General features: G+C 32.0%; 1 protein-coding gene across 1 annotated transcript in view; it reads left to right on the forward strand.

The window, feature by feature from the left end:
* Positions 1 to 3165: 3165 nt before the first annotated feature.
* Positions 3166 to 24295, forward strand: part of LOC142327391 (intermembrane lipid transfer protein VPS13A-like) — a 250261-nt gene continuing 229131 nt past the window's right edge. The window contains exon 1 of the mRNA XM_075370414.1: positions 3166 to 3437. The gene's annotated coding sequence lies outside the window, so the exon portion shown is untranslated. The remainder of the gene's footprint in view (positions 3438 to 24295) is intronic.

The raw sequence follows: 24295 nt of genomic DNA on the forward strand, positions 1-24295 counted from the left end.
ATTTATTGACTTTCTAGAACAAACAAATTGAATTTCACGGCCAATTTTTTTTGTTGCTAGTCATATCATTCACTTCATACCCTAATTCTCCTTTTTTAATAAAACTAGTATAATGTCCTATACGAATCGAAGATCCGTGATGTAATATTGAACTTATTACTTTGTACGTGTAACCCTCGATTTTTACCGTTAAATTCGATTTTATTTATCGAATTTATTTCTGTTTTATATATTCCTTTTTTAACAAAACTAGTATAATCTGCTATAAACTAATACTTTTATTTTTTTTAAAGAAGTGATGGGAACTAAAAAAAATGTTTCATCTTCAGTACTTTTATTTACATAACAGAATTTACAATTAAAATAACCTGTAATAAACTTTCTTTTAAATTTTATTATTCCAAGTTTTCAAGTTTTTTCACATTATCAAGTTTTTGTACGCTACCTAGTACTATCAAGTACTGGTATCTAGCGGCGCGATTCGTAAAGGTACATTAAAAAAAAAGAATAATATGACATATTCGAGTCCCATGGTTCACCAAATTGAAAAAAAGAACGTTGTCTAACAAAATTTGAGGTATTTTTTGAAAGTATTCTTTATTACTAATCTGATTGAACTGAAATATAATGTTATTACCCTTATTTTTTCCCCATTATCATTTCACTGTTAGGTTAGGTTATGTAAGTGCAGTTCGTTGACTTTGTTGCCTCTTACCGACGAAGTTCTAACGAACTCTGATAAATATACAAGAAAGTTGGTATTTACAAAAAAAATAAGTACGAAAATCACCCGGTAAGCTATTACCAACAGACATATTATTCGCTGTTTTGAAAATATACAATTTTATGAAAAATTATTATATATTCATTAAACGCCTAAAAACAAGAAATATTAATGCAAAAATTACATAAAAATTGGAAGACATATTTGACCGTAACTACATTACATGCACACAAATATCTCCGCGGCGTAGAGGTAGCGTCTCATCATTTCATCTGGAGGTCTTAGGTTCGAATCCATTTTTCATACCCTATAAATTTCCATTCACGTACGGCAAAGTGATCAAAGTAGTCGATTCCTTCATTTCAACAAAAAAAATCGAATTAAAACAGGACGTTCCTTCGTTCAATTAATTTTTTGTTCTACATAATTTGATAATTTTTTATCTTGCGACGCATATCTGAGTTACAAGTGGAATTAATTAATAGCGATTTTTTTACATTAATGATATTCATTATGCAAGTAATCCTTACGGTGAACTAAATAAAGCTGGTGTTTCCAGGGCTGAATATCATCTGTTGTATTTTAGAAGACTCAAAATTTTGATTTACAAAAGTGTATTTGGGTCAATGAAGAAAAGAGTAAAGCGCTTTTTTAATCTCGGGAAAGGTTACATAATTTGTTTAAATTAATTTATATCTTGTTGGATGGAATTAACGATAGTTATTGCAGCTAACAAATATACAACACCATAATATTAATTTCAGGCGTTTTTTTTTCTTTTTTTAACTTATGTATGTACGAAAAGATAATTTATCTTAATGTTAAAATTAATTTTTAGTAATTTTTTGGATTTATCGTTCATTCATTATACAAATTTATTTTATTTTAATAAGAAAAAAGTAAAGTGATTAGGTTTCGACTTTATTACTGGAAAAAGATTAAACTAAAATCTTATTTTTACAGTAATCGAAGAAGTCAGCAAAATCATTGCCAGATTTTTTCTTAAGAATAATATTTATTCAAGAGAAGCTAAATAATTTTTAGTAATTGTGCATATAAAAATCTAGTGGTATCTGGGAATCTCTCTTTCATGCAAAAACTGATTGACTGATTGAGCTGAAAATAATTTTTTTTTACTGGAAAGAACATTTTGACGTTAGTAACTGTTTCACCGTTTCAAGATTATGGCCATTTAACGGCTTGGAATAACAATATATTCCTTGTCGATATTCAACTTTACTATGGCGAAACCGATGGTCAAATCGAATTCAAAAACTACTTATAGTATTTGAAATTAAATTTTCTAAAAAAAAAGATATATCGTTCGGTTATCGATAAAAGTAGCTTTAAAGGTGCGACGGTGTACGGCGTGACGGTTCAATCAACATATCCAACTACCATTGTTGTTGTGTGTAGGACGCGACTGGCTGTACCTGCCTCCGGTTACTTGACAAAAAATAAAAACAAAAAACGAAACGAAATACTTTTAAAACATCACCTTCTCGTGAGGTTTGTCGGATGAAAAATAATAACTGTGCTGGCTTCCGTGGTGCGATTGGTAGCGTCTCGGCCTTTCATCCGGAGGTCCCGGGTTCGAATCCTGGTGAGGCATGGCATTTTCACACACGCTACAAAACATTTTCTGAAGCAATACCTAACGGTAGACCTGGAGGTTAAAAAAAACACAAAAAATAAAATAAAAAAATAACCGTGCAAAATATTTTTTTTATTTTACAAACAACCAGCTATAACTACAATTTTTTAAGATGGGGGCCAACTATTCTGAAACCCCCATACTTCAAATAAATAAAAGTTTGGAGTCATGTGCTGACCAAACTGTTGCTCTGAAGAAATTACAATACGTGATGTTTTTTATAAATTGAACAGATATAATTGTTATTTGTCATTATTATTCTTACAAGAATGAGGATAATGAATATAGTGCAGATCCAGGGGGCGGAATCCCCTACCGGCTGGTATAATATATTGTGATTTGTATATGTATTTAATCAAGTATATTATTGTTATTATTATAAAATGATGTTCTATTATATAATTACTTTTAGAATTACAAAATAATAATATGGATTTTTGCAGAGGAGATGTAATATCATTAAAATAATAGACTGAACCATTATAATTACCGATTGTCCAATAAAATTTCGAGTGTGGTAGTCCCAAAACGAGAGAGAAAGAGTTCGTTAGTGTGTTTGGAGGAGTAGGAGTAGGAGAAAAGGATGGGAAAGATAAATAGAATGACAGAAGAGGGCAAACAGTTGGATGATTATAATCAATAAACATTCGGGTAGATTCGTTCAACCTCCACAACACCGTGCGGCCGAAGTCAACTGCGCCGCCGTGAAGTATTAGATTCATTCCTACCCAAATACAGTCAAAAAGCCTAATCTGTATGCTAATGCGATAGAAAAGTAAAGTAGAAATAAACGTTATTCTATTAAATATAATATTAAAACATAATTCCAAATAATTAATCACAAAATTTATATTATCGGGTTACATGTAAGGTATTTACTTAAAAACAAGGTAAAACGGTATAATAAGATATGGTAGAAGGTTACATGTGTTGTGATGTAATATGCAATATGGTGCTATTTTATTCGATTATAAATATTTATAATAATTTTAATATTATAAAATAAATTACGTGTGTGACAATAATTGTAGGGATATTATAAAAGAAGACTTCTTTAACGTAAGTAAATAGTTATAAATATACAAATTCAAATAATATTTATTATATAAAATAAAATAAAAATTATGTATTTTTAATAACGCATTTATTACGGTAACTTGTGTCAAATGTCTAAATATATTAATAAAATGTAGTTTTTTGGAAAGAAAAATATCAGGTGTATCTAAATTACAAGTTTTGAAGAGTTTCAGAAAAAACGTACAAATCGTTTATTATTTTTTTTGAAGAGAAATCAAATTAATTTTATGTTAATAATTAATTATTATTATATTTTTATGTTAAGACTTTTTCAAATATAATATTTGAAAATTTTGGCGTCGATAAATATGGACCATATAATCCAAAAAATTAATCAATTAGAAATATGTGTTTTATTTATGAATCTTCTATCTTTATTTAAAAAAAAAATCTGGCGAAACTGTACTTTCCAACGATGTGGATGGAACATTAAAATTTAATCCTTCTGTAGTGATTTGGATGAAAATTATCGTCGTTAATTAACCTTACAATCTTATTTAATTTCTCATCACAAGTAAAATAACAAAATAATATTAAATCTATATATATTCATATGTTTGTTAAGCATATTACTCGTAATACTGATATAATGTAAGACTAACTCGTTAAAAAATAAATAAATGAAACTACCATTCTTAACAATAATATGTACCTCATGCCATGCTTACTAAGAAGTTATTCGTTGTTGCTTTCTTCACTGGTTGAATATACTGTTGCTTGTCATATTTGAAATGAAATGATATTTAGTTAGCAGTTGATTCCTTTATTTTTTGTTTTTTATTTTTTTGTTTTTAATCTTCTGGTCCACCGTTAGGTATTGCTTCAGAGGATGAGATGAATGATTTGTAGCGTATGTGAAAATGCCATGCCTGACCGGGATTCGAACCCGAGACCTCCAGAGGAAAGGCCGAGCCGCTACCACTCGCGTCACGAATGCCGACTTTATTCTAGTTTAATGCATAATTAACTGCATTGTAAACTTTAGAAAAAACGTTATGACTAGTTACACGTATACCTGAGATGTATTACATATAATATAATCATAACAAAAACTAGCACAGATAATGTAAAATAACAAATTAATACACCATTTTCTGTTGCAAATTATAAATTCTTGTTTCTCTTAGTTGGGGAAAGATATAATATATTGATTTGTGAAACAATCTTTTTAAATTACCATGAAATTCTGTATTCGCGAATGATCATAAACTGTAGTTAAAAATATGTAAAATGACGACACTGTTTTGGAACATTCAATAGAAGTTTTTTTTTGTATATAAAAATTCTTTTTCTACCTCTTATGATAAATGTTAAAAAATATTTTTAACCTGACAACGCCTCCATTGAAAAGAAAAAAAATTAAATAGAAGAATGTTTAACAATTAGGATAATTCATAAAAGTCTGATTTTTCGGGTTGAGAATTTATTAGCTCACACTTTTTAATAATGGTAGAAGACGATATTATAAATTACGCTTTACAAAAAAAATTATATATATATATATATATATATGTGTATAATTAATTACATACATATAATAATTACATTACATGTACATATATATATATATATATATATATATATATATATATATATATATAATTTATTGGTTGGAAATATAATTTGTCGTAGAACCTTTGTTTTTAATGTTAGTATTATGCTATACACAAACCCTCAGTTAAAGAAAGAGGTTTTCGCGCTATTAAGATCTCATTAAAAAAAAAAAAAACAGTTATGAAGTGTCTTTCTTTTTTTTCCTGTTTAGTCTCTGGGAATTACCGTTCAGGTATTATTTCAAAGGATGAATGAGGATGATATGTATAACTGTAAGTGAAGCGTAGTCTTGTACAGTCTCTGTTCGACTATTCCTGAGATGTGTGGTTAATTGAAACCCAACCACCAAAGAACACCGGTATCCACGATTTAGTATTCAAATCCGTATAAAAGTAAAAGCCTTTACTAGGATTTGAACATGGAATTCTCGACTTCCAAATCAACAGATTTGGGAAGACGCATTCACCACTAGACCAACCCGGTGGGTTAGTTATCACTTATGTGGTAAGCCTTTTCTGAACGTAAAATGTTATTATTATTAATCCATTTCTAACAAAATTATTACCTCCAACTCTATTTAATTCATATATACATGTTTACATAATATATTTGAATATTTTTGCTTGATTTAATTCCATTGCTATTTATACATAGAACTTTCATTAAAACTAATAATTTTCAACATTTTATAAGCTAATTATTAAGGTTACACAAATCTTTAAGAAATTTTTTTTGTGCTTTAAAGTTCCCTTAAGTAACGTGACCATTATTTATTGGATGATCAAATCAGTACTCAAATATTATGTAAATCGTAATTTATTATTTTATACGACGTTAGTTCCTTTTCATTATCTGTTACAATTTAAAAATTACACATTTTTCTAATTTTAAATTAATTTTTTTTAAAAAAGATCTGCAGGTGGCACTAAATTAATATAATTTATTTATCTCGTGTTTTGGCGGTTTTATAGCATATATTTACTATCCAAACCAAGAGCTATCAGTCATTTTTATGGTGATTTTTCGTTGTTGGGCAGTATAATTAGTCATAACCATGACTAATTATTTAATTGTTTTTAATTATTCTAGTTCTAATATAATCTGTTTTTATACAACCTGAGTTTGTTCTTGTGGTGCAAAAACAAACTCTCTTCAACCTCAGCTATTTTACCGGGGCCGTCTACCTTTTGATTCGCCTTATTCTGCATTAAAATTGCTTTTTTTGGTTAAAAGATGACAAACACAGATTTTTTTACTTCTTTGTACGGAGTAAAGAAAGTATTGTGATCGCGAAAAATTTCGGTTTTCAGATTTCAGCGGAAATATCCATTTTGACTATCCCTGAATCCATTCTGACTAATTTCGGTGTGACGTCTGTATCTCGCATAACTAAAAAGTGATTATCCGTAGGATGTTGAAACTTTGAATTTAGGACTTTTGTAACATCTAGTTGTGCACTTCCACTTTTTATTGCAATCGACTGGAACAAAAGTGTCCAAAAAGCCCAAAATCCGAAAGATTTGGATTTTGGGGTTTATTTAAACAGCAATAATAAGCTCTTATCGAGAGATTTTCAACGATATGTTATAAGTTTTACTTATTTTCATTAATTCCAGAGTTATAGCCACATAAAATTTTAATTAATGACGTATTTGGATCTACCAAGAGAAAGGCACGTCGGTTGGAATCAGAATTCTTCTCCTTCTTTTTAACTTTTTTTTTTTAATTTAATATGTTGATTAACCTCTGATTGTAAAAAAAAATTATTACAATACATAATAATTCAATAATAACAATAAAAAAAAATAAAAAAATGAAAAACATCAGAAGTTATTAATGAAATAAAATTTCTTGTACTTTTCATTTAAAAAAAATGTGTGTGTAATTTAATAGGCGTACAAGGAAGTCATGTGATGCGCACATCAGATTTTTAGAACCATTGTTATAAGTCTGTAAAGTTTCAATAGAATCGATGGGGTATTGGGTGGGTGATACTAAATTTAAAGCATATACCTCTTCCTGGACACTTTATATATACAGAGTGATTTACCACGTTTTACAATACGATCAGAATACTTCCTTTACTTCGTACAAGGACGTAAAAAATCTTTGTTTGTCATCTTGTCATGCAGATAATTTGATAGCTCATTCTACATGTAAAAATAAAGTAAAAGATACATATAAACATAAGCGGAAACGCTTCGTTAACGAGTTACGGCTGACAAAATATTTCGCCCAGATTTCATCTCCTCCATTGAAATGAAGCCATACAGAGATTCTTTGGACGAAAAAATCTAAGCTAATTTGATGGTTTCATATGAAATCCAATCTGAAAATTTGAAAAAAAGAGTCCGAGAACTGTAACTTCTGTAGTTTTTTTAGAAAACCGACCAAAAACGCACTTTTTTACGTTTGATTTGTAATATCTTTGTTAAATTGGCAATAAACATATAAAACTCTAATAAAACTTATAGGAAATTTAATTCTAAACAGAATAGTTTAAATAAAATAAACATAAAGCAAATAACAATGAAATAAAATGGACTTTTGTTTAGAGTAATTCAAAGCTAAATTTAACAGAAAAATAATTTTTAACGTAAATAAATAATAAAATCTAAAATAAATTTTCGAAAATCTTTCCATTTACTTCAATGCATTTTGCTGCACGTTTTTGGATTGCTCGTGTTACCGTTTTTAGTTCATCGGGGCTGTCCTTTTACAGTGCAAAAACATCAGTAGTAATACAGGTAAGTAACTCTTCTCGGGTATTTACTTTCAACTTATATACACTTCATCCAACCCAGTGGTTCCGAAATTTTTCCGAGTCCCGGCGTTCTTTTTCAATTAAAATTTTTCCATGGCGCCCTACCGTAATTAAACGTATGACTACTCGTAAGTAAACGATAAAAATAAATAAAACTCGTGTATCTTCATTATTTTTTTTACTTTAACATTAATTAATAATTATAAATGTCTTAGTTCAATTAATTATGAAGCTTTTACAATATTTCGCGGCGCCCCTGTGAAGAGGCCGCGGCGCACAGTTTGGGAATCACTGATCCAACCCCATACACAAAAATCCATCGGGGTAAGATCTGGTGTTCTGGACAACCTGGATTGTGAACTGCCTCGACCGATCTATTTATCTAGGAATAGCTAAATAGGCGGAAACAATACGAGAGAAATATGGAGACGCGCCGTCGTGCTGGAAGTACGTCCGACGTCGTGTTGCAAGAGGAACATCTTCAAGTAGAAGATGTTTTTGAAGAAATTGTAAGTACGCCTCGCCTGTTAAGCGCCCTTGGAAGATAAACGGTGTTATCAACTGGTTATGAATAATCCTACACCGTACTTTAGTGACAAATCGCTGTTGAAAGTTACGTTCCACCGTTGCATGAGGGTTAACTTCTGGCTATGAATGTTGGTTTCTCATGTTGTTTATGCTTTCACAAGTGAACCGTGACTCATCGGTAAATAAAATTTACTTGAAGAGTTGTCGATGAGTATTTAACCAATTGCAGAACGCCAAGCGAAGGGCAGGGTCTCTTGCATACAGATGTTGTACTTCTTGTTTGTGATACTATAAAGGTTGTTATTCTTAAGTGTTTTCCATACTTTAGTTTGTGAAACTCTCAACCGTCTAGAAAGACGTTTTGTACTGACACCGGAACTACGCTGAACAGCAACAATAATGCTTTCATCGACAATGCTGGAGAGAACGGTCATAAGGGATTACTGTTAGGAAGAGATCCTGTTTTCCGTAACATACGAAATACCGCACTACTAGTTCTTGGATTTGGAATCCTGCGATTAGGATAATGTTGTTGATATTTTTCAACAGCGGCCGTAGCACTGCCTTCACACACCATAAATAAACACCATATATTCTTCATTTGAAAATAATACTTATTTTCAAGTACGTCATTGAAGTCATAATGCCATTGCGGCATTAATACTTCACTAACCAACCAGATTCAAAATGGTTATGCAGTACACCTATCTATTTGTACTAACAGGAAAATTGTACTAATGATCTGAATCTCGACTGTAAGCTTACAAAAGAAAGTTTACGGTGATCCCAGAGAATAAACAAAAATACCTTACAAAAAAACACAACTACGATTAAAAAAACTTAATTGTTGGACCACTATTATTGTATTGCCAACTTATGAAATAAAAATTTCTCCAAACAAAGGTATTCCTTATTTTAATTTGATTTAAACAAAAATCATAGTTTTTTTTTAACAGAACTTAAATACACCGTTACAATTGTTGATTCAGTACTATCCCATATGAAATAATTTATTTTGAAACTTCGTTTATTAATTTTGAATACCAGAAATTTATATTTTTTATCACTTTTCCCCAGTTTTGAAAAATAAATCAGTACTTGATAAAAATCATTTCCAGTTAAATTTAGCTTCGTATTGCTCTAAATAAAAATCCATTTATTCACATCTGTTTATTTTACTTTTGTTTAGAATTAAATTTTCTGTAAGTTTTATCTGTTTATTGGCAATTTAACAAAGATAATACAGGTCAGACGTAAAAAAGTGCAATTTTCGTCGGTTTTCTAAAAAATACAGGTTACAGTTCTCGGACTCATTTTTTCAATTTTTTCAGATTAAGTTTCCTATGAAACCATCAAATTAGCTTACATTTTTACGTCCCAAGAATTTCTGTGTGACTTCATTTCACTGGAGAAGATGAAATCTGAGCGAAATTTTTCACCAGCCGTAACTCGTATATGAGACTTTTCCGAATGTATGTTTCTTGTCTTTTTTGCTTTATTTTTACATGTAGAATGAGCTGCCAAACTATCTGCATATCGTGATAAATCACTCCGTATGTGAGCGAATATAACCACTAGCCTACCGGGGTGGTCTACTGGTTGACGCGTCGTTACAATTCAGTAATTTTCGAAGTCGACGGTTCTGAGGTTCAAATCCTAATAAGTGTTAGCTTATTTTAAATGAATGATTTAAATATAGACAGTGGATACCGGTGTACTTTGGTAGATGGGGTTTAATTAACCACACGTCTCAAGAATGGTCGACCTGCGTCTGTACAAGACTACACATCATTTACATGACGTACATATCATCCTCATATCATTGGACCGTAGGGAGGGGGTTGCCTATTGTACACTAGCTGAATAGATTTCAACGTACACATTAGGGAAAATATAATATATATATTTTAAGTAATATATATATAATATATATATATATTTACAAGAACGTTTTTCTTGTAAAAGAAAATAAGTCTTTTTATTCTATTTTACATAAATTTGCGGAAGAATTTTTAAGTTGTTAGGTTTCTAATTAAAAATACATTTATCAGTATTTTATTTTTGCCTTTAAATGTACTGAAAAGTAAAATTTAATTTTTTTAGCTACCTAAATAATATTAGTCTTACGTAATTAAAAAGTAAAAATACAGCGCGCTCATCGTTAAAAATTTCAAGAAGAAATTTGTTTTTTTTTCTTTTAATCGAATGCTAAGTGTATTTATTTATTAAAATTAAATGAAAGATTTACTTTCCTTTAAAAAAAAGTTCTATACATAAAACTGAATATTCTGCACCATTTTTTTCTCATTCAAAATTATTGTTATTATATTCGTTATTAATTTTATTATCTTAACATATTTGCTCATTGTCATTTCATATAATTTTTATTTTTATTTGAATTACAATCACTTTTCTTTTTAACTTCTTAATTTTATATTTTATTATAATTTCGACGTTTTTCCACGGATTTCCTTGAAACTACCGATAAATATTGAAGGAACGCTTTCCTTACCTGTAGAGTTATCACATTTATTGGTATTAATATTGATCTACGTCTATTATGCACAATTTTGCCGGTTGAATAAACTATTTGCTTATATAGTATTGTTAAGTGAATTTTATTTTCGGAATTATAGTGTAATGTAAATGTAAAAGTAATAATATGAAATAGTCGAACATTATCTCAAGTTTTATCTAATGTCACGAACAGCTGTTATCCAGTACCGAAGAAACACTATAGGACTGATATCAGGGAAGAATAATGGGGTATAGGACCGCTTCTTTCTATTTTACAAAGTAATAAAATTTCGAAATTATGATATTGGTATTATCCAAATAAAAAAATTTAAAGGATGATATTTAAGTATGAAAACAGCTTTATACTGCATATCTGAGAAGTATTTGGAAGCAGAAAGAAATGGGGTTCTACATAGTTTAAAAAATCTGCATTGTGGTGGTTTTTTAATTTTTTTCCGTCATTTTTGATCCGCCATATTGAATCAAACTTCATTTTTTTAAAAAGGAAGGTAGGACGTATGACACATGGTTTCGATTTAAAATTTTACAAGAAAAACATTGGTGAAACCATTTCGATCGTTTTTCTTAACGCCTTTGTTATAGAGTTATAAGCTTTCAAAGTTGCAATGATGGAAAAATCTTGTAAACAATAAAACAAGGTAAAACGCGCTTCATGAATGATTTTATTGTTTTTTAGATAATGCTAAAAATGTACAATAAGTATTAAACTGTTACGTACGTACTACTACCCTTTTTATTTTTTTTATTTTTTGTTAGTCCCTGAGTCATGAAACATCTAGAGATGTAAAAAACACATATCCCATGTTTTTGATCGATTGCTTCTTGGATCATATCTTGAGCTATGATTCCAGAAAAGCAAAAACGGTTAAAGTCCATATTAATAATTTGAAAAATATAAATAATAGTAAATTAAATATTTAGGGAAGGGTAGCCCTTCTGGGGAGAGGCAACGTGGCAACCAGAAGCGGAGGTCGCGTTATTTCGATGAACCTGGAGGAACCCCGTCGGGAAGTCCGAAAACAAGGAAGGAAAGAGCGGACAAGACAGGGTGGCTAATCGCCGCCGCGTCACTTAGGGCTAGTCGAGGCAACGTCTCATAGGCGGTTACTGGCTACCCCTGAGTGATTAAAAAGGATTAATAAAAAAAAAATATATATATATAAATAAATATTTAAAGACAATAAGTAAATAAAATATACATAAAATAAATTGCAATTCATATGTCTAAATGAAAATTATTTGAAGACACACGTTAAATGGGAGTGCAAAAAATTCAGGAGTTTATAAAATTATTACTTTCCTGGTAGTAGATATTAATTCTTTTATAGTGGAAAAATAATTATATATGAAAATAAACCCCAAAAAAAAATTTATTCAAAAAATTAATACTTTTAAACATTGATAGGTTCTTCCACCACCAATATTGACCCCTAGGTATTTTGTTTTGGGGGGTCACTTGCACTACTACTATGTCTAGGAAGACATAAAAAAATTAAGTTAAAAACTATACAATTAATAAAAAGATAGCTTTTTTAAATTTTTGGGGTAGGGGGAATTTTGGGGAAAATTAAAACAAAATTCAATGTTAAGAGTTTCTAAAATTATTTTTTTACTATGGTTATCATTTAAAAAGTTATCGAGAAAATAACATTACTTCTGTGAAAGAAAAACTTTTAATTTTATTTTAAATAAGTTGGTAGAAAGATTTTTTAAATCGTTTATTAATTTATTAAAAGTGGTAAGGAAGCCATAATAATCCCTTTCTCGTAAGCTGAAGTATTGTGTTAAGGTACATTAAAAAGTTTTGTTGTCTTGTTTGGTAGATCTGGATGTATTATTATTTTAAAAATATAAGAAGCAATTTAAAGTTAAGTTTGAAACAAAACTAATAAAAAAATCGTAAAAATACTTCCTTTATGGAACAAGTTATTTAATTCTAGATTTTATAACAAGTATATACTAAGATATAGTCACCAATATTGCAGTTATTTTTAATATTCTGCAATCAACTTTTCTCTTCTCTGATTATTCTTAAACTCTTCCCGTTTTATACTCTTTATCAACTCATTCTACTTTTAAAATCTTTTTGTAATACATTTTAAAAGCCTTCATTCTTTATTTTTCTATAAAATATATTTAATATTGTTATAAAATTTGTTACACTATATAAAAATATTTTTAAAGATTTCTTTGTAATTTTTAAATAAATTTAGAAATAAACTTCTAAATTTTGTTTCAGTGAAATTAAGTTACGAATGAGATTAGAGTCCCTTAAAATTAAATTAAATTTGGTTAAACTTAAGATGTGGGTTTTGGTATATGTGCAATAAACATTATTTACGGAGAAAATAATTTGTTTTAAGTCAGTGTTTCTCAACCTGTGGGGCGCGACCCCCTAATGGGGCGTGATAATATTAAATGGGAGGCCCGAACATATCGAAAAGAAAATATTATTAAAAAAAATTATTAATTTACTGAAACGAAAGCAAAACAAAATTCTGACATAATAAATAATAAAATACATATTTACGCTGATATAATCTATATTATATAAAAATGAATGTTTGTCTGTTTGTATGTCTCTTATGCCTTCCTAAACCGTTCATCAGATTGCGATGAAACTTTGGTAAGTTGTTGTGCGCACGCCCACGAAGGTTTCTTAGTTAATTAGTTTGGACCCGTTAGGTGGCGCTGTGGTCGAGATATTTAGAAAAATTGTATTTATGGTCCGATTTGGCTCATATTCAGAATATGCGTTACATGGAAAGAAATATCTCTAAAAAAGATGGACCCGCTAGATGGCGCTGGGGTTGAGATATTTGGAGAAAATTGCATTTATGGTCGGATTTGGGTCATATTTAGATTATGTATTAGTTACCTGAAAATTAATATTTTTACAAAAAATTGACCCGCTAGGTGGCGCTGGAGAAGATATTTGGAAAAATTGTATTTATAGACCGATCTGACTCATATTCAGAATACATATTAGTTATGCGAAAAGAGAAATTTTTTCAAAAACTATACCCACTAGGTGGCACCGGTGTCGACATATTTACGAAACAAAGAAAGAAATATACAGACTTTCTTCTTCTATAGATATAAAAGGCAATGTTCGTATGTGTGTCCGCTATAGACTAAAAAACTACTAGACCGATTTACGCTACTGCTCCGATTTAAAAGGAAAGAGAGGAAATGGGGAAAAGAGAAAAGAACAGGGAAATAGGGAAAAAAGGGAAGAAGGGAAAAGGGAAATAAGAGAAAAGGTGAAAAGAGAAAAAAGTTGAAAGGGAAGAAGGGAAATAGGGAAAAAGGGATAAAGTGAAAGGTTAAATTTGATGAAGTTCCGCAATGTTATTCTTTTTAATGTTTTACCAAACTTTCAATTATATTCATTTAACATACATATATACTCAAATCTAGCAATAGCGAAGCATTGCCGGGTCTGCTAGTAAATTTATAAATAGGATTGTATCAGTACTGCTCAATATATTTAATAATTAACTTATCAATACTAAATTAAAAACAAATTTTTATAATTATTAGTGACTTCCTTGGAACTGTCTTGCAGAGCAAAGTTTTCCGAAGGTAGGTTTAATATTAGAAATATACACTCTGAGTTCTTTTTCTTTATTTAACTGAGATCTATGTTTTGTCTTGAAAGCAGCCACCGCAGAGAATCCGGTTTCGCAAACGTAGGATATTGAAAATGCTAATAGTATACGAAATTCTGTTGTTTTCAGTGCAGAATACTCATCTTCCACCCCTGCCCAAAATTCAAAGGGTGATTTATTACTAAATCGTCTTTTGATTTCGCCACTTGCCCTGAGGTCTATGAAGATTTCTTCTTCGGCAGTTGAGAGCCCTTCGATAGTATTTTGAAATGGATCCCTAACTCACTCGTAACTTGCTAACAAGTTATCGTCAACAAGAAAATACTCTTTAAACTTCTTTGCCGGCTTTAAAATTCTTTGGATTCTTTAATAAATCGTTAAATGATTTTCAATGGTTACAAAAAAAACTTTCACATGTTGCTCTTCAGCCTTGTAAATTTTAACACATTCATCCACATTTGCAATGCAAACATTTCTAGGTTTTTTCTTCAAATTTCTGCTCCACAATTCCAATTTTCTACAAAAAGCGTTAACTTTATCACTCGTATAACTTTATCACTTTATCACTCGTATGTGTATTTGCTCCTTGGAGTTGAAGATTCAAGGTATTTAATTTCTCTATTATGTTGACCAAGTAGTTCAATTCTATCACAAATAAACAATCTCGAAACTTCTCGGTTTACGGTCGGTTTTTCTCTTCTAGAAAAATGGCGATTTCATCTCTTAATTCATAAACACGTTGCAAAAATTTCCCGCGTGATAACCATTTTACTTTGCAATAAAATAGTAACGCTGAATTTAATTTAATTTCCTTCACGTCACTCAGTCTTGTTGAAGAATCAATATGGATGTGTTTTGTTTTAAAGAGTTCATTTCCTAGTAGTATAACGATGGGAATATCACATATGATATTCGCATCGGTAGCATCCTGACTGAGGCAAGAACAAAGCTGAGAGAGGTTGCCTTCTTAAGGCTGAGAACAAGGCTGCCTTTTGCCGAGGTTTTGAAGATGACCTCCGATAAAGCTCTTATGAGCTTTATCGGAGGTCATATGGCTTTATCGGTACGCGGAAAGGGTGGCGTGGCGACCGAAATTGCCACATGATGGGTGTCTTTCCCTACAGGATCAGGATGTATTGCACTCATGTCTTTACAAAGTGCAGAAAAGATTCTTGATTCTAGGGGTCTCATTTTTATGTAATTTACTACGGTTAGAACCGTCGTTAGCACAATACTCAGATCAGGATTCATTTCTTTGGAAGCCAGAGCTTCTCTGTGGATCATGCTGAGAAGAGCATTCAGATACACTGTGGAGATTTCTGTTTCTAAAATGCTTATATACTTTGGAATCTTCCAGACATTGAACGAGCAAGATCGGTGCATATTCCGACGTAATTTTTACACTCTGTGTTTGCCTCGTTTATAAAATCATTTAACATAGCAAATAATGCGAGTTGCTGTTGCTTTGAGTTCTACTGGTTTGCAGAAAAGTAGTTCTACTGCTGACATACCATCACAAAATCGAACAGGCAATGAAATGAGCATCTTCATTGCTATAAGTTGCCACATCAAGCTGAATTGAAAACGATTTGTCAAGCAACTTTCCGAAAAGTTAATGCTGTACATCTTTAGCTATATCACCAATTCGACGGGTAACATGTCATTTGATAGAGGTATGGACTACAATTGTTTGGTAAAATTAACTCCAAACATAGTTGCTACAATCTCAATTGCAGCTAGCAAAATAAGCTCTTCGCCAATGGTGTGAGGCTTTTTACATCTGGCTATATTATATGAAATTTTGTAAGAGGCAAGTAAAGCTTTGTCATTCACAGAAAAGTTTTTTTTTAAAATGGTGTTTGCTTTTCGTATGATTTTAATTTTAATTCGCAGAATTCTCGGGGTCTGTTAACGTACTCACTGTGAAGCGTTTCCAAATGTCGTTTAAGTTTATTAGGTTTCATGCTGTCTGCTGCCAAAAGTTTTGGGCAAACGACCCACAGGGGCCTTCATTTACTTCAGTAATGGTAAACCCAAAATTTAAGTAATCTTGAGAATATTTTTTTGATTTTATTTTCGGAACCACGCTCGTCTGTGCACTTGACGCTTCACTATCAACAACAGGAACACTGATATCGCTAATCTCGATAACTATGTAATGACGTGACGTTACTCGAGAATCTCTCTAATGCTCGGTTACGCCCACTTAAAAATTTATCCATGATTCTGTATAAATCTCTGCTGTGAATTGAATTAACACGCAAATTACAACATACACACTCACGATAGATTAGATAGCGATAGAAGGCTCGACTACGACTGAGATTGGCTGGAATCGAACGAGGTGCAGCATCTATAGAAGTTTACGCTGACGTTCCAGAATGTTCGAGACAAATCGGAACTTCTCGCGAAGCCGGAGAATGTCCGAAGACAGAGAGCAATAGAGAGGCATCGATTCTGGTTTTGTCAATGCAGCGGGGATCGGTGTTGCCAATTATCAATAAATTTACTTAATCTTGGTAATTTGTAAGGTCTGTAATTAAGGTCGTATGTAGCTTTAGCATCAAAATACTCAAAATAAATTATTATTGTATGAAAGGGCAAACGCGATGAAAATTTGGTTGCAAATACTGGAATGTTGAGAAAAGCTGGTTTAAGTAAACTGTACTTGAGTTTAGTTAGGTTTAGGTAAGGTTAGGTTGGAAGGCTGACACTGTTGGAGATGTAGTAATAAAAAATATGAGTGGGAGATTGGCCTTGAGCTTCAAAACAAGAACAGAGGGATTTGTGGTGGCAGAGACGGACTCCACAAATATAGCAGGAGCATATGTATCACCCAACATAAGTATTGGAGATTACGAGAAGTATCTGGATAGTATTCATAGAATACTATCTTGTGAGAGTAAGAAGGTCATAATGATGGGTGATTTCAACTGTAAATCGAGGTTAGTTGGTAGCTCCTATAATAACCGGAGAGGAGAGTTACTTGCAGATTTAATGGAGTCCCTTGGATACTACTGTATAAATGATAATACTCCGACGTTTGAAGCTCGAGGTCATTGCTCAGTATTGGACTTGGTCATCATTGATGGCAGATGAGGAAGTGATCAATATGAGTGGCGTGTATTAGATCAAGACATTGCAAGCGATCACTTTGCTGTTAAGTTAATAATGAAGGATGGAGTATTTGTAACCATGGATAGACAGGTTCCAATAAGATCTTCAGCACAACAGATTGAAAGAATTTTAAAGGCTTAGAATTAGAGGTGGTCAGGAATATGACATGGCAGTCCACTCATATCTTCAAACGAGAAGATTGCTAAACAGGTCCATCAAAAAGTCGAAGAGGGATCATTGGATGAGATTGTGTGAGGACTTGGACAAGGATCCCTGGGGCCAAGCTTACAAAATAGTAACGAAGAAATTCGGCAGGCGTCTACCAACACTCAGTAAACGTCAAGCAGAGGTTCAGTTTAAAGAACTTTTTCCATGTGAAGAAGAAATTGGAGTTATTTTACCAGAGTTTGAACCTAGACGATTTACGCCTGCCAAGTTGCCTTGTGCAATTGGACAGCTAGGTAATAAGAAGAGCCCTGGCATCGATGGCATACCAGCAGCCATACTGAAAGGCTTAATAAAGAAGTTGCCTTGGGAAATGACGGACTTGGCCAGTTATGGGCTTGAAAGGGATTCTTTTCCCAGATGTTGGAGGGAGGCCAGAGTGGTCTTCCTCCCAAAAAGTAATGATGAACAAGGTCAAGTGAAGTATAGACCACTTAGTCTATTGAACAATCTGGGAAAGGCGGTTGAAAAAATGTTGGCCGCCAGAATTACTAGAGAAGTTGAAGAAGGTAAAGGGATGAGCCCAAATCAATTTGGTTTTTGGAGGGGACGCTCTACCGTATTAGCTGCCAACAAGGCAATAAATTGGGCCCTTGAGGTAAAAAGTGGTACATGGAGAACTAGAAGAATTCCGCTTCTTGTCTCCTTAGATGTTAGAAATGCTTTCGGCACAGTAAAGTGGAGTCAGATTCATAGGGCATTACAGGCAAAAAACATCAGCCCGTACTTGAGGAGACAGGTGGCGAAATACCTTTCAGAAAGGACTTGTACAGTGAATTCACAAGAAGGAGAATTGATATTCAATATATACGGTGGAGTTCCCCAAGGTTCGGTGTTGGGTCCTCACCTTTGATGATGTTCTACAATTGGACTATCCGCCTGGTGTGGAAACAATAGCCTATGCAAATGATTTGGCAGTCCTTGTACAGGGCAAGACGGGATTGGAGGTGCAGGAGAAGGCCAATATGGCGCTTGCAAAGATACATGAATGGTTACAAGAAAAGGGACTTACGTTATTAATTAATAAATGTAAGTTCATGACGTTTACTGGTAGAACGTCTGATCATTGTGGTGAATGGACAGGAAATAATGGAGACAAGCTGCCTGAAATATCTGGGAATTCTCTTTCAGAGAAATTGTGCCTTTTCTGAACATATTAATAGTATATGGAATAAAGCGGACAACATGATAAAAGGGTTAAATATGATTATTTCAACAAAGAAGGCTCCTAGAGCGTCCAAAAGAAAGGTGACAGCATCGGCAGTTGTATCATCTTTATTGTATGCAGTGCCTGTTTGGTGGAGTTCATTACGAATCAAGAAAAACAAAAATAGACTTGTGAGAACGCATAGGAGGCTGTTGCTGGGAGTGGTTTCCGCTTACAGAACAGTCTCCTATGAGGCACTTTGCGTTTTGGCAGCAGTACCTCCAATTGACTTAATGGCCCATTACAGGGTAGAGATATCGCAAGGACTGGAAACTCAGGAGGCTAAGCATAGGCTGATAACTAGGTGGAAAGAAAGGTGGAGAGAGCTAGGACCTGCTAGCAGGACAAAACAGCTAATCCCTGACCTTGAGAGTTGGATCAATAGGAAACACGGGGAGGTGGACTTCTTTTTGTCGCAGTACTTTACGGGCCACGGTAATTTTAATTATTACCTTCACAGAGTTGGGAGAAGACAAACGCCGGCCTGTATGTACTGCGGCATTGAGGACACCTTCAAGGAATGCATCAGATGGATACAAAATAGACGGGACACAAATTTATCAACGATGAGACCTGAGGAGATTACGAGTAACATGCTACATAGTGAGGAAAATTGGAAAAAAATTGAAGGAACTATCAGCAATATCTTAACAGTAAAAATCGAAGACGAGAGGAAACTGGGCTTCTGAGTCAATAGATTAGGGTAGGGTGGATAGCCCCAGTGGTGAGGGCTGGCATGCTTAGGTGTGTCAGTTCCAAGGATCCACTGGGAACTCCGAGGGAGAATAGGTCTATACAAGTATAAAAGACCCATCGATGCGTCACGACTCTCCAAGGTATGGCGTAGCGATACAGAAGGGCAAATGAGACTCAAAAGACCTGACCGGTGGGCTGACCTGCCTTAACGGACATACAGCCGGTAGGTGCCATTAGAGTATAAAAGGCACTCCCCTGGGTGGAGTAATACCAACCAGTTGGACTGGCCCAGGGGAGCAGAGTCAAAAAAAAAAAAAGAAAAAAGGTAAGGTTAGGTTAGGTAGCCCAACCCACCGGGTTGGTGTAGTGGGGAACGCGTTTTCCCAAATCAGCTGATTTGGAAGCCGAGAGTTCCAGCGTTCAAGTCCTAGTAAAGCCAGTTATTTTTACACAGATTTGAATACTAGATCATGGATACCGGTGTTCTTTGGTGGTTGGGTTTCAAATAACCAGACATCTCAGGAATTGCTGAAATGAGACTGTACAAGTCTACCCTTCATTTACACTCATACATATCATCCGTCATTTTCATTCATCGTCGAGGTAATACCTGAACGGTAATTCCTGGAGGCTAAACAGGAAAAAAAGTTACGTTAGGTATCCCGGTCAGGCATACCATTTTCACACACGCTACAAATCATTTATCTCGTCCTCAGAAGCAATACCTAACGGTGGTTCTGGAAGTTAAACAAAAAAAAAAAAAAGGTTAGGTTAGGTAACTAAGAATTCCGTGTACTGAACTTCGTACGATATAAGAAAATATAACCTAACACTCGCTTCGCTCGCTAACCTCGTCAATCTTAAATATTAAATTGGCCGATTGTTAGGCTGAGTCCATAGTTGTATACAATAACCAATTACTTAGTCTGAAAATAATGTATTGTATGGCCTCTCTTATCCGAGGTAATTGGGGGTGTTGCTGGTATAGATAAAGGAATTCGCGGTTAACAGAGACCTTAAATTTCATTCTTGAATTAGGGTAACAAACCATATTAATATCGAATTGGTAGCAGAATAAGCCACGAATACGAATGATTATAACAATATTATTATTTATTTTATTTTAGTGTATTTATTATAATAAAATTAACAGCAACTAATCACTTTCGCATCGACTTACATAAACTTAGTTTGATTTTTAGCGAAAAAGTCTGTCACCTTCTTTTGTCTTAACTGAGTAACACGGTACATAGCAGCGCGATAACGCCAGTTTCATAACATGAAAAACCATGTCAAGTACTCACTTCAATACTGCACTTTACAAATTTGCACAATGTATATATTTTAATTACACTTTAAAACGTTATTTCTATAAATAATAATATAATATTCTCAATAAGCGCGCAATTCTAGTACATAAGAATTTTAATGTAATAACAACACTACGACGGAAGTAACTGAAATACGAAGAAGCAAAAAAATAAAAAAATTCCTAGAATCCGATCGCAGCACCAGCTACCGGGCCTGATTGATATGCCAAAAATAATTTAAAAAATTTCTAAAACGCGGTCGCATCGCTGCCTACTGGATCTAATTGTGAACTTTAACCATCCCAAATTCAACAACACATAAATAAATAAATAACTTAAAAAAAAATTTTCTATCGGATCAAATTGTGAATCTAAACCATTCTCGAATCAACTTAATCACACACACAAAATTTCATCAAAATCAGTCCAGCCGTTTAGGAGGAGTTCAGTCATATACACACGGACAAAAGAAATATATATATATATATATAAAGATAATTATTCTTAACAAACATTATTATTATAGTTGACTTATTTGACGTATTAACCTTAACTTTCAGCGGAATTTTCCAGTTACCGTTGCTTCAACACGCTCCTCCCATCTATCAGTTCCGATTTTTTCCTGTTCATGTATCCAACCTGTAGATCTTGATCTGATATTGCATCGAGTTTCGTTATTTAATCCTACGAGTCATGATCGTCCTCTTTGTCATTTTTAGTTAGAATCCAATCAAGAAATTTATTCGGTGACTAGTTAACTTATTTACTTCTCGAATCAAGACGGTAATAAGGGATGTATGGAAAAATGGATTAAATAAAAAAAAGGGGAAAACGGGAGCAAATAAATGGAAAGGGGAAAGGATAAAAAAGGAAAGGGAAACAAGGAAAGAGAAATAAAGAAAGAAAGGAAAGGGGAGGAAATGAGGAAAGGGATATCAGAAATGGGGGAAAGGAAAAGAGAATGTGGTAAAAATGAAAATGGGAAAAGGAAAATGAAAATGGAAAAAAGGAAAGGAGAGAAATGGAAAAGGGTAAGGTTAAATTTTGTGAAGTTCTGTAATGTTCATTTTGTTAATGTTTTATCAAATTTTCAATTGTGTTGATTTTATCTACATATATATTTGAGTATATATATATGTACACTCAAATCTAGCAATAGCAAAGCATTGTCGGATCTGTTAGTTTGTAATAAAATTTAACTGTTTAGGTCAACATAAAAATGAATGGGGGAGATAAAAATTAAGACTACCCATTGGATACTATAATTCAGATTTGAATTGTCAGAATATATACAAGGCATTGTTTCACAGGTGAAAGAAATACTTTGATCTATTACTTTATAATAATAAAAATAAACCGTGTACACTGTACAACTTGTCTCGGTGCTGGAAAAAAGTGAAAATGTCATTTTTATAGCTGAATACTGGCAGTATTTCAGTGGACTTGGCACGATTATATGCGACTGTTTATTTGGTTCAATAAAAAAGATAATGATGGAAAATCACTTTATTCCTCATTTACTTTCGTAAACTTGGTTGTAATTATTTAGAGTATTTATGTCATTTTTGGAAGCAGTTCAACAGTCCACTCTAATATTATAATAACTTTTTTCTTTTTCTGTTTAGCGTCCAGAACCACCGTCAGGATTACTTGAGAATGATATGTATGAATGTAAATGAAGTGTAATTTTGTACAGTCTCAGTTCAACCATTTCTGAGACGTGTGGTTAATTGAAACCCAACCACCAAAGAACACCGGTATCCACAATCAATATCATAATATCTATGATGTCACATCGCTTACTAACACTGTAGTTATAGGGGTTAATCTATATACTCTATTTTTTTATCCTTATTATGAATCTAATTATTAATTTCAAACTTGTAGGCAAAAGTATGACACATTAAGTATGGTGTGGCTGTAATTATAATTCAGCTTTTTTTTCTCTTAAATAATGTCAAAATATTTTGAATTAAGTATAGAATTTTTTTCATCAATAACTATTTTGTACGGAATGAAACGATTGAAATTTAATTTTTTATCAAAAAATACATGTCTCCTGATTTGGAAAAAACCATTACTAAGTTCGATTAGAATCACAAAACTAAAAATTAATATAAGAATAAGCTTTGTTTATACATCTGTTTTTTTTCTGATTTTAATGAGCAGATAAGCAAAAAGATTATTATTGCTCAAGTAGTACAAGAAAGTACTTCTTAGGTACTTTTAGAAGTTCTTTGTATGTAACTGAAGATGTTTTGAAAAGAATAAAAGCCGTTGTATTTATCATCTAGTTCAGTATGCCTTAAAAATTATTATCATAATAATAATTTATTTGTTTATTTATTTATTAAAACAGAACAGCCAATTGAGCCTTTGTATATTGTAAACTGAACACAAAAACTAATAATGTACTTATAATGTTAACATACAAATCAATAACAAGTTTATATATATATATATATATATATATAAGTAATAATATATGTAAGTAATGAATCTATGCATAACATGATAATAATAGTAGTAATAATAATAATACAAAACATAATGGATATAATTTTTATATTATATGATGTCCAAAAATAACTAAATAATAAAATAATAATAAAAATAATAATTTATATTTTTACAATTAAAAAACACATAATTCAAATATATAAAACTCAGAATACAAATTACGATGAAATATCACAAATTATGATTAAATAACTGCAAACCTTCAAAAATTAAACAACTAGAGTTATGATTTTGATGATTATTAAGTAATAACCTTAAGAATTTTGTTTACTTTTATGCTGCACCTCTCACCCCTTGTGCAACCACAGCAGAAAACAACATAAATAATTGTGATTAATAATTACATTAATTAAATAATAAATGTTACGTTATACCACGTAATTACTATCTGACATAAAAAATGTAGTTAATGCAGTCAATTAATGGTTTTGATATATATATATATATATATATATTTAATTTTTTTTTAATAGAATGATCAGTATATTAACCACAGTAAATTCTTTACAATAATCAATAGAAAATATGTTTATATAAATTTACTACATGTAGTATTCACATGTAATTTATATATTAATCACATTCTGTGTTCATAACTAATGTAAATTACACTTTCTTCCTGGAATGTTAAGGCAAGATTGTTTTCAGTACCATAGCCTGTAATAGTTCATAAAACTGTCACAACCACCGATATTATTTTAACTGTTCATTTTAAATTAACGTTAACAAAAGCACAGAAGTAATAATAAATGAAGATAACATGAATTATT

This window comes from Lycorma delicatula, chromosome 7 (genome assembly GCF_047948215.1).
Source record: "Lycorma delicatula isolate Av1 chromosome 7, ASM4794821v1, whole genome shotgun sequence".
Classification (NCBI taxonomy): Eukaryota; Metazoa; Arthropoda; class Insecta; order Hemiptera; family Fulgoridae; genus Lycorma; species Lycorma delicatula.